The sequence below is a fragment of the Pinus tabuliformis genome, chromosome 6 (genome assembly GCF_031772625.1).
Source record: "Pinus tabuliformis cultivar Carrire ecotype Pingquan chromosome 6, CPIR1, whole genome shotgun sequence".
NCBI lineage: Eukaryota > Viridiplantae > Streptophyta > Pinopsida > Pinales > Pinaceae > Pinus > Pinus tabuliformis.
This window is the reverse complement of record NC_142292.1, coordinates 1,376,614,282-1,376,627,043: the sequence shown is the minus strand read 5'-3', so window position 1 is coordinate 1,376,627,043 and position 12,762 is coordinate 1,376,614,282. Positions and strand designations below refer to the sequence as shown.

General features: G+C 37.7%; 1 protein-coding gene across 2 annotated transcripts in view; it reads right to left on the bottom strand.

Annotated features, from left to right (window-relative positions):
* LOC149263760 (Golgi SNAP receptor complex member 1-2-like) overlaps positions 1-12,762 on the bottom strand; it is a 256,875-nt gene that overhangs the window by 94,653 nt on the left and 149,460 nt on the right. The window lies entirely within an intron of this gene.

Below are 12,762 nucleotides of genomic sequence, written 5' to 3'. Positions count from 1 at the left end.
ACCTAAAGAGAGCAATTTGTACCCCTCATAAGGCTATAAATAAGAAGGAACTCGACCTCATTTGCACACTCACTAAAGCAAGTTCGATCTCCTCAAGATTGAAGCTGGAAAAGGACAAAGAAGAAGAAGATGAAGATCGAAGTTTTGGGCCTCTCTCTCTCTCTCTCTCTCTCTCTCTCTCTTTCGTTAAGGTTTATTCAGTTTCTGGGCTAGACAAAATTATGAAGTTGCATTGAAGTTGTGAAGTTGCAAGATCAAATCTATGAAACTGCAAGGTCGAAGTTGTGAAGTTGCCTCTAGATCGAAGTTGTGAAGCTGCTAAAGTTGCATCAAGGTGGAAGTTGTGCAGTTGCTAGGTCGAAGTCGCTGAAACTGCTAGGTCAAAATTGCAGAAATTGTTGTTGGGGTCGAAGTTGTTGAAAGGTTGAAGTTTGTTGCAGGAAGTTGTCTAAGGAAAGCTCATCAAGAAGAAAGGATGACTTGGTCTTGGAGGGTCTTGGTGAAGGGTCATAGGTCTTGGAATTCATCAATTGAAGTTCTATACGAGAAGGATTCTAGTGCGTTTTCCTCTCAGTTGGAAAGGTTTTGGCCCTCGCTGATTGCCTATACCTTGCGTCCTATTGTCTCACTGTTCTTTATGATTTGATAGTTGTTTGATGATAGAGAACACTAATAATAATAAAGGAAAGAAGAAGTTAATCAAGTAAAGTAAAAATACATCACAAACAGTTATCAAAGTAAGAGAAATCACCTAATCTAGCTGCCCTAGATTTTTCAACATGGTATCAGAGCTAAGGTGACTACATCAAGGAAGGGCAGCACAAAGAAGGATACTCAAGGGCCGAAGTATGAAGAAATCATCTTGGAAACATCAAGAGCATCAATCATCAAGAAGACTTTGATCAAGGAAGAGAAAGGAACCTAATACCCAACAAAGGAAGAATAAAGGAGAGCGAAGCATTTTCTGACCAATTTTGGGCTAATTCTCCTCCAAATGTGTGAAGGTTAGGGCATCATTTGTAGTAGTGAAAGTCGAAAATTGCAGTCACTCAAAGGAGCGTAAGTTTGGGTCAAAGAATCCAAATTGTCAAGAGGAGGAGTCAAGGTCAAGCGAAGTCAAAGGGAGGCAAATATATCCATATTCCATCCACACGTATGAACTAGAGTTATTGCAGAAAATGCTGAAATTGTAGAACCGCTACATCAAGCTAAAATTCTGAAGAAGGGCAGAAATTTGAGGTTGTGAAACAAGGTTAACTAGCATTGTCTTGAAGGAAGAAAAGCAAGAAAAAGCATCGTCATCATCATCAAGGAATCAATGTGATCTCCCCTTTGAGCCAAGGATCACTTTTGAAGGAAGACATCTTCACCAAGAAGACATCTTTTATAATCAAGAAAGCATCAAGCTGAAGATTTCATCATCTAGGAGTATCTTCACTTGACAAGTATCATTATATCTATATTTATCTATCAAAATGACTTCATATTGCAAGGAGAGCAACAAATTGGTTGGGTCGTGAAACTATCTTGCATGGAAGAAGAGGATAGATTTGATCCTCATAGAAAATGAAGTCGTTTGTCATGTTAAGGGTTTAATTGTCGAACCATTGAAAGAAGAAGTTCAAGCTCTACGAGATGAAGATATAAAAAAAAAAAAAAAGAAATAGCCTCATGCTTTATGAGGGTGTCCGAAATAAGAGACCAACTCCAAGAGTTGGGAGAAATAATCTGACAAGGAAATGACTACCATAGTGCTCAATGCACTACCAGAGGAATGGGGCAACTTCACATCAAGCATCTATGGGAAGAAGGAAGCTACTCCATTCAATGAACTATGGTCATTGTGCAAAATCGAAGAAACCAAGTTGAAGGCAAAAATCGATGTAGGATCAAGCGAGCAAGCTCAAGCATTTGTTGCCATGGCTAGAAGAAAAGGGAAGTTTGGGAAGCTTGGTCCTCAGAAAAAGAAGAAGAACATGTCGAAGGTTCAATGCTATGGTTGTCATGAATATGGGCACTACAAGAGAGATTGTCCAAAGCTCAAGAAACAAAAGAAGAAGGGAAGAATCCCATATCACTGAAGAAGTGGAAGAAGCTTAAAAGAAGAAATTCAAGGAGGGAGTAAAAGATCTCTACTACGATCGAGATAGTCTTCCTCACCTAGTTCTTTTCAAGTTTTTGTTTCAGATTTTTTGTTGTAAAGTATAACTATCATGGTAGGAATCATTAGAAGCATGATAGGATGCATCATGTTAGGAGATGGCATCATAGAAGCATATGACTTAAAGCAAGAGCTCGTGACATGATCATAAAAAAGCATGAAAGATAGCTGAAATAGGAGTCTACGGTTGTCACCTATAGAAGAATGTAGCTCTTGGTGACCTCATTAGAAGCATACGTAGTACTCATTGAAAACGAAAGTCATCTAGTATAAAGCTCATTATACATCATCCAAAAAGGAACATTTGCAGGGTGAGGATGATCAAGATCCTCCGTTGGAATCTTCATTAGAAGGTTCACCTTCTGGAAGAAGAAAGTGTCTCGCCGAGAATTCCAACTTGTATGGGATTCATGGGATGATGGTATGATGTCAAAAGAAGTGAAGCAGGTCAAGGGATTGAAGTTCTTTCAATCAAGGAAGTTGTTGAAGGAAGTCTAGATGACCAAAAGAAAGAGATGAGGTATGTATGCTTGTACTTGATAAAATAGATTCATGTCATATGGTTGCAGATATCATGAATGAGTGCTCTACCTCAAGAGCATGATCAAAAGAAAGGATCTCCTCATATGAAAGGATGCATGAAGGCATGGTTCACACATTGACTAGATGAAATCAACATAATATGTCCTCATATGAAATATGAGGTGGTTGACAAAGTCGAAGGAACTATGATTGGAAGTTCCTGGGAGGAAATGTGTGAATAAAGAAAGGAAGAGATCATGAAAAATGCAACTATGGAGAAGGCAATCAACATCCAAGGACTAGAAGATTTGACTATGATATCTCCATGGGAAAGATATGAAGATCTTGATAAAGTCTGAAAAAGAAAGAGACCCTTGACGTTGTATATATTTTTGGAGATGTGTCAATATATATGCAAGACGTTGATGCAAACAAGGACATGTCATGATGAAAGGCCATCATTAAAGGTAACTATGATTTGATGTTCATTTTGATTTTTGAATAACATCTGGATGGGTTGATATAGGGCTATTGAAAGAGAGTTGTAGAAGTTACCTGCAACTAAGCACTCATGTGGTTGGATGAAAGATCCTAGAGGAAAAATGACGCGGAAGAGGTAGTTGTATAAAGAAAAAGCCATATGGGGACTAGAAGATCACTTTCCGACAAAAAGAGGGATGACGTGACCAATATGACTCGTAAAGGAAAGTGTTGGATGGTCGATGCCCTACAAAGATGAAGGCTCCATAATATTGAAGATGAAATTCATGACATCGAATGGAGGAGTTCTACAAGCAGCTGAAGGTCCCACGATCTCCACCAATGAATAAAAAGTTGTTGCTGGAAACAGGTCCCTAGTTAAGAGGGAGCTTGGAAGCAAGTCCCTTAGCTAAGAGGAAGCTTGCTACAATCCTTTTATAGGAATGGGTACATTCCTTCATTGGAATGGGTATATCCTCCCTAGTCAAGATGAAAGTGTCTATAATCATTGGTATTGCCAGCATTATGCTATGATCTTGTGGAGAGATAGAGTTGTTAGTCAAGGCCTTGTTATGTGACAATGTTGGATGATATGTTGCTAAAAAGATGGGTTACCAATCCGATTCTTCTTATAAGAATTCTTCAAATTGAGAATGTCCAAGTACCTTGTATCGATTATGAATACCTCCCTAGTTAAAAGGGAGTGTTGAAATATGTAACTAGGTTCGGTCTTCATAATGACAAATGTAATCATGATTTTTATGTATTTAATGAAAAGAGAAAAATAAATTTATTATTGTTATTCTTGAGGCATGGGTTTCATGCTTAAGGGAAATTTACTTTTAGGTCCAGCACCCATTGAGTGCTTCTAAGTTTGACATTAAGTCAATTGAGCCATTGTCATGTATTGAAGACCCATTTAGGCATGTTACATATTGTAAAGAAAACTTACTTGAGTCAAAAGATCCTCCAAGGCCTCATCGTGGTACAAAGATCAAGTCAGCCTACACGAAGGGACAAGACAACCTAAAGAGAGCAATTTGTACCCCTCATAAGCCTATAAATAAGAAGGAACTGGACCTCATTTGCACACTCACTCAAGCAAGTTCAATCTCCTCAAGGTTGAAGCTCGAAAGGGACGAAGAGGAAGAAGAAGATCAAGATCGAAGTTTTGGGCCTCTCTCTCTCTCTCTTTCGTTAAGGTTTCTATAGTTTCTGGGCTATGTTAGGATATTCCGACACAAGAAATAATTAAGTATAACTTGGTCTAGTGTATGGTTAGGTAAAGTGTGTTTCTTTAGTATGTACTTTTTGTAACTTACAATCCGACGATCACAATATGTTCTAGACATGAAGTGATTCGACAATTCATTCTCTCCTCGGTATTACCAACACTTGATTTGTGGCTTAACACCCAATTGGTCCATCATCTCTATTTAAAGAGCATGGAGGGTCATTTGTTAGGTGACCGTTCATGAGAGAAGCTTATGTAAATTTTCTTTCTTTTACATTAATAAATTGCCTGAAGTGGTTGCATTGGCTCAAGCCATGGACTGTTTCCCTTTTTGAGAGTTTTAACCACATCAAGAATACTGGTGTACTGATCTATGATCTGTTTGTGAGAGGTGTTCTTTGTTGTTCTATCTAAGGAACTTACCTTGTAAATTCCTACATGGTATCAGAGTTATTCAAGGGCCGCATCCGTTGGTGATCCAAATCTGAAACCAGTACAACTGCATCCGACTATCCTTTCCTAGATCTATTGTTTCTGACCGCTTTTGGGCCGAGAGGACTGCTCTATAGTGTTAGGAGCATTTGTTACAGTGAGGAACCCCTTTTGTTTCATGCAAAAAGGTTTTCAGAAGCCCTAGGTACTTCATTTTTAAGATTTGGAGGTATACAATCTTTATTTGCAATGATAGTTATTTATATCTTTGTTTATTTCGGTTTATAGTCATCAAAAAATTTTTTATTACCGGATCTATATCTTTCATTTCTGTGTATGCTCTTTGCCCCCCGACTCTGTGCCATCTAGGCAAACCAGAAACATAAAGAAAAGATTTTTCTCATGCATATGCTCTTTTCCGCTGCGCCTTAGTGTGATCTCGGAAAATCACAAACATTGAGAAAAATATATAGTTTTCGGCCAAATCTAACTTTAAGCTGCAAGGCTTGGATACTTTTGCTTGTTCGTTTGGTTTGTGTGGTTGTTTTTTGTTTTGTAGGCAAAAAGGGGGTTTTGAAGTAAGCATGCACCGCAAAGCTTTAGTGAGCAAAAAATAAAACCCATTCCTCCTTTCCAAAAATAACTAATCTTTTAACCTACCTCACTTGGTCTAAAGTTACTTTATGAGAATAGAGGTCTTGGGTTCAAGTCTTTCTTTTTTGAGTTACTTTTTCAAAAAGCACATGTAACTTATGTTTTAAAGTTACTTTATGTAAAAGTGTTCTCACCCATTATAAAAAGTGAGTCACTTATAATTCTGAAGTCACTTTATCTTTTATTTAAGTTACAATTTAGTGAATAGTTCATAAAGTACCATTGTAAAAGTGGCCTTCACTTATTTATAAAAGTGGGTCACATAAAGTAATCTTTTTTTAAAAGTGAGCTAATTAGATTAAATTTGGAAAGGGCGGGGGGGGGGGGGGAATTTTTTTTAAATATAACAATATCATTCACTTCCCAATATTCACGTGGTTCGTCAGCATCTTCAACCACTTTTCTTCAAAAAGCCATAACTTCTTCATCCAGAAATCGTTTTCAGAGCCGTTTTTTTTATTTGGCCTAAATTTTCGAGACCTTTCCATTGGAACACTTAGTTCAGCATCTACATCTTCAATTTCTTTTAAAATGGAAAGTCCATGCTTAGTTATTCTTGACAGCACCAACTACTTCCAATGGTTATCCTACATTGTGGATTTACTTAGAAGTAAAGGTCTTTATAGAATAGCCTCACGCCAAGAGTCTAAACTTAAATATGAAGATAAGCAAGCCAAATGGGAAAATAAGCAAGATCAAGCACATGGGTTGATAGAGATGTCTATTTCTCCAGACCTTAGATTCCATATCACAGAAGTTGATAACCCCACTGAAGCAATGAAACAGCTCAATAAAGTTTTTGGAATTAAAAATGAGATTAGAGCCCATCAACTCGAAAATGAGTTGCTTACGTTAGACCCTAATAATTTTTCTTCCATTGAAGATTTTTTGTCCAAGTTCAAGCCCCTTAAACTTCTCTTGGAAGGTGTTAAGGTTAAGAAAAAAGACGGTAGCCTTATCTATTCTCTTCTTACTAAGTTAGGACCAGCCTACTATGTGTTTGTTTCCACCTTCCATTCTACTAGAGAAGCCTTTATTTCTCAAGGACAAGACTACAAGTCCCCCTCTTTTGATGCCTTTTGTGATTCTTTAATAAGAGAGCAATAAAAACTCTTACATCTTGGTCTTCTTAATACTGGAAACTCTTCTAAGAAAGCCTTAGCAGCCCAGCAGCAACCAAGTTCAAAGAATCCTAAGAAGCAGCATCCTAAAAAGAATGGTCCTAAACCAAACAAGGGTCCTAAGCAATTTCAGTCTCACAATGAAAAATCAACTCAACAAAATGATAAGGCAACTAAAAACAAAGGGAAGAAGACTGATAGACATTGCAACTTTTGTAATCGTGATGGCCACTTAGAATCTAAATGCTTTAAGAAGATGGAAGCCTTGGAAGCAGCAATGAAGAAGCATAACATCCATTTGGAGCACTCTTCAACTTCAACTTCAACTTCATCTTCAGGAATAGCACTTTTTGCATGTGGTTGTCAAGCATCTCGATCTGGTTATGCACTAAATGTATCTTCTTCTTCTCATTCTCATGAGTGTCTCATTGATTCTGGAGCTTCTTATCACATGGCCAAAAACAAAGCCATGTTTTCTTCTTTAAATGATTGTAACACCAAAATTAGTCAGTTACGACTACCTCTCATGGAAATGGTCATACGTTTGAATGACTTACTTAACGCAGTTGAATCCCAAAAATGATATCTAAAATTATATATGTTGGTGATGATAGATCTCTTAATGTTGTAGGGACTGGAACTATTCATCTAGACAATGGTCAATTTAATGATGTATTATGTGTTCCTACCTTATCCTACAACCTTCTATCAATATATCAGATAACTCATTCAGGTGAAGGTAAAACCGTTGAATTTTCACCTCGTGATGTTGTAATTAAGGACCTACGAGATCCTAGACAAATTTTAGCTTCCGGCATTGCTAATGATTCTTCAAGGTTGTATAAGTTTAACAACTTTGGGTCATCAACTCTTCCCTTGGTAATTGTTGCTCATAATGATGAAGTGAGCAAACTTTGGCATGAGCGATTTGGTCACTTAAACCATCGCTCCCTTCATAATCTATGTAAAGAAAATATGGTCACAGGTCTTCCTATGGTATCTTGCAGAGATGGTGTTTGTTTCGGATGTGTACTCGAAAAACATCATCGGGATAGTTTTGAAAAACGTGGTCCTTGACATGCCTCAGCCCCTTTACAACTTATGCATAGTGATTTATGTGGTCCACTTCCAGTTGTTTCATTCTCTGGCTACAAGTATTTCTTAACTTTCATTGATGATTTCTCCAGACGCACTTGAGTATACTTCTTAAAACTCAAGAGTGAAGTCTTTAACATGTTCTTTGCCTTTAAGGCTTTTGTTGAGAAACAATCTGGATAGCAAATTCTTAAGCTAAGATCTGATAATGGCGGAGAATATGTTAACAACAAATTCATCAACTTTTGCACTCAGCATGGAATTCAGTTGCAACATAATGTTCCACATACTCCATAGCAAAATGGTGTAGCTGAAAGGAAGAATCACACCTTAAAGGAAATGGTTCACTGTATGCTCCAATCTAAAGAACTTAGTCTTATTTTTTGGGCAGAAGCAATTTACTGTGCAAATTACATAGTAAATCGCACTCCTACCAAGGTTTTAAAGAATATCACACCAGAAGAAGCATGGAGCTCAATTAAACCAGATGTAAGTCACTTTTGTATTTTTGGAAGTGAAGCATGGGCCCATATTCTAGATGAGAAACATAAAGCCTTAGAACCTAAGAGTAAAAAATGTATTTTTGTTGGATATTCTAAAGATGTCAAAGGATATAGAGTTCTTCAAACTAAATCCAAAATGTTATCATTAGAAGAGATGTAAAGTTTGTTGAAAATATATCGACCTATGAGTCTAGTTCGGCGAATGTGCCACCTCTCTCTATCCCTTCTACTTCTGAAAATATTTCTTCTTCAGATGATGACAGTAAGGATGACAACCCTATGACACCTTCCCGGGATCCTCATTGAGCTCCTCAGCTTCCAAAATGGGTTTGCGCAACTCGGGATGCAACAAGTGATCTTACAGATCAGCGTCGTACACGTTCTCAGTTCGATAGAGCCTCTTCTTTATTGGGTCAATCTTCAGCGAATTATGACCCTGACACCTTTGCAGAAGCTTCAGGCCATCCGGATTGGGACGCAAATGTGAATGAAGAGTATCGTTAATTATTGGCAAATGATACATGGGACCTTCTTCCTCTTCCAAAGGGACGAAAATTTATTAGATGCAAATGGGTTTACAGAACCAAGTTTGGACCAGATGGAAAAGTTGATAAACATAAATCTCATCTTGTTGCTAAGGGTTTTTCACATGTTGAAGGCATTGACTATACTGAGACCTCCTCCCCTGTTGCTAAAATGAACTCTATCTGCCTTGTTCTTTCCCTTGCTGCCTCTTTCAAATGGGAAGTCCATTAGATAGATGTTAAATTTGCCTTCTTGAATGGGGACTTGCATGAAGAAATCTATATGGAACAACCTCCTGGCTTTATACAAACAAACTCCATCCTTGTATGTCGGCTTAAGAAATCCCTTTATGGTCTCAAGCAAGCCCCTCGGGCTTGGTATGCCAAAATGGATAGCTTTCTTTTAGATATTGGCTTTTCTAGGTGTCATTCTAACAATACTGTCTACACAAAGAAAGTGGGTAAGTCCCTTATCATTCTTGTTCTTTATGTTGAATCTTATCCTTACTGGTAGTGATCCCAACTTTATAAACCATGTGAAGTCCAACCTTAAAAAGCAGTTTGAAATCACAGAATTAGGACACTTGCATTATTTTCTTGGTCTTCAAGTCTTGCAATCCAAAGAAGGTATTTCCCTTTCCTAGTCCAAGTATGCCTGTGATCTTCTACGCCACTTTCACATGGAAGACTGTAAGCCAACCCCTTCTCCCTTTCAATCTGGAGCCAAACTTTCAGTCACTTGTACTTCCCCTAAAGTTGATGCTACCTTATATCGTCAACTTGTTGGACAAATTTTGTATCTGACCCATACATGTCCTAACCTTTCCTTTGTTGTTGGCCTTGTTGCTCGATTTATGCAAAACCCACATGAAAGCCATTAGAAAGAAGCTAAAAGAATACTTCGTTATGTTCGAGGTACAGTTCAGTTTGGGATTCATTACAGTGCAAAAGCATCTCCTCTATTAGTTGGTTTCACTAATTCTAATTGGGTTGGTGACCCTGATGATTGAAAGTTTATTGTCGGTTATGTCTTCACTCTTGGTTCTGGACCTATTACATGGGCTTGCAAGAAACAGAGTGCCATTTCTCTTTCTTCGGCAGAAGCAAAGTATCGTGGTAACGTTGAAGCTAGTAAGGAAGCCCTGTGGCTTCGTTAGATCCTGTCAGAGTTTGGTTTTCAGCAGCAACATCCAACTACATTTTGGTGTGATAATCAAAGTGCCATTCAACTATGTAAATATCCAATCCAACATCAGCGCAGAAAACACATTGAACTACACATGCACTTCATCAAAAAGCTCATTCATGACCATGTTCTTGAAGTGCAATATTGTTCAACCGATGATCAAGTTGTAGACATCTTTACAAAGGCTCTCACAGAGGCGAAGTTTACTAAACTTCGATTTATGGTTGGAGTTCAAGAAGTTGTCACTAAGGGGGGATAGCCTCTAATGCTCTAATTCTGAAGCTACATCGAAGTTGTGAAGCTGCAAGGTCGAAGCTGTGAAGCTGCCTCTAGATCTAAGTTGTGAATTTGCTAAAGTTGCATCAAGGTTGAAGTTGTTGAAGCTGCTAGGTCGAAGTTGCAAAAATTGTTGTTGGGGTCAAAGTTGTTGGAAAAGTTGTTGAAAGGTCGAAGTCTTTTGTAGGAAACTGTGTAAGGAAAGCTCATCAAGAAGGAAGGATGACTTGGTCTTGGAGGGTCTTAGTCAAGGGTCATAGGTCTTGGAATTCATCAATTGAAGTTCTATAAAAAGAGAAGGATTCTGGTGGATTTTCATCTCAATTGGAGAGGTTTTGGCCCTGGCTGATCACCTATATCTTGTGTCATATTGTCTAACTGTTCTTTATGATTTGGTAGTTGTTTGATGATAGAGAAAACTAATAATAATAAAGGAAAGAAGAAGTTAATCAAGTAAAGTAAAAATACATCACAATCAGTTACAGGCAGTCTTCTTGGCTAATGTCTACACACAAGATGAATTGCAATGATGGTGAGACTTCTCTCAAGTCTCTTCTATTTATATCTCTCTCCAACCATTGACTTAGGGATTCTTAACTCCATTAAGGTGCCCACACATAATAATTAGAATAAACTATTATTTCTTTTGGATCCTTAGCCCACCAACTTGTGCCCAAAGCCCACCACTTGGGTACGTTGCCCACAAAACCACATTTTCGTGGGTTAACTCCACACAACCTAGTACCCCAAGGGTTGTGGGAATACCTCCCAATCTACACTTCTCAACATGGATGTTGATAAATCAGGGATTGTAGCTCCTTCCAGTTGTGGCTAGTAAAGAATCAGGGGTTGTTTCTCCTTCAAGTAGTGGTTGGTAAAATCGGTGTTGTAGCTTCCTTCAAGATATAAATAAATTGCTAATATAAATCTTGTGTACCTTTCATGTGATGTAATTGTTTAATGCTCTATGATCTTTATTGTTTGAAATTTATGAAATATTGATTCACGCCCCTCTCAGTATTTCTAACAAGTCCAGTTGTTCAAACCCTTGATCTATCCTTAGATCTGTTGGTTGATCTAGGTCCTTCACTTGTTGCCCCTTACACTCATCCGAGAACCCTGCACACTTGAATGGACATCCTTCTGCATACAATCATTGAGTTCTGACTCTCACTATGTCTTGTGCACCCTAGCCTTCCTTTTATATGTTTGAATTATTGACCAAATCCACAATCCTAATCTCCAAAGTGATTGAAGATTGAAATTAGATCTCAACATCAATTAAGTTGAACGGTTAACATTCATTTAATTCACTACTGCAAATAACCCTTGCATTTCATTAGAGTAACTCATTTTATCTTATAAAAGTCAATTACTTAACAATTAAAGTAACTGCTAAGGTTAAGAGTCAATTAGGCAACTTCTACACATCTAGACACTTAGACCTGTGCAGAAGTACCTACTTGAGCTTACAAACATCAACAATCGCTAAGAAAATTGTCTTGCAAATATAAGAAAATCATAGCCCTTAGAAGGCATGGCATGTGATGAGGAGGACCTTTCTGAGAAACGAGATGATTCTGGAACAGCATCACCTTTTGATCTTGTAAAAGAAATGGTATGCGTTGATGATTCTAGTACATTGTCTTCCATTCCTTTGGTATTTGAGCATAATGAGGAATCACAAGATGTAGTTGTGGATATTCGTGAGGATTGTAAACCTCGTGAAGATCTTAATAAGACTAAGCCTGATGAAGATGTGCCTCTTCCCTAGCTTGGATGCTTGATGTTCAACAAGAAGACTTTTATGAAATCCACAAGCCTAGTGAAAATGTTCTTGATATTCTGGATTCCATTAAAAGAGTAAGCCATAATGAGGAAGAGGAGATGCACTAAATTAGCATTGCAGACTTGAATTGCCAAGTGGATTTACCACTATTTTCTGTAATGTTTCGAGTCTACTAGAACCATATGAATATACAAAAATCCATGATTTTGTGCATATTGATCATGAAGAGGAAAAGACAAGTTTCCAGCTTGATTTGTTTACTTTTCCTCATAGTGACCAGAGATTTGGAAAGAAAGCACACCCGCACATATTTCTCCTTTCTTATGGATGATTTGTTTTGAGATGCACACTAGCTCAGATACTAATGCAGTAGGAAGAGCAACTTTTGGTACTACCAAAAAATTATTTTTCTCACAGTTTTGTAATGACAGTACACTCTGATTTTCCTCCTCAGTTTAATTCCCAATTTAATTATTGCTTGGATATTAGCTTCAAGCATGATTCAGTTGAATTGAGGACGGTGGATGCATTTCAAGTAGTAGTTTGGAAATTTTTAGTTTCGTTGCTTTTTTTCTTATTCACTAGTGAGCAACCATGTTCTGAGTTGCCACCAGGAATCTTTCTTGGTTGCTTTAACAATCAAGCATTCAAAGACTTATTTCCGATATGGCATACTTCTTGATTAGCTTCGCTGGAGGCACAACTATGTTGATCTTTCTTGCAAGAACAGTTGCATATATGCATGCTTGTATCAGTCATTTGAATATATTGATCAATTGTGGCAA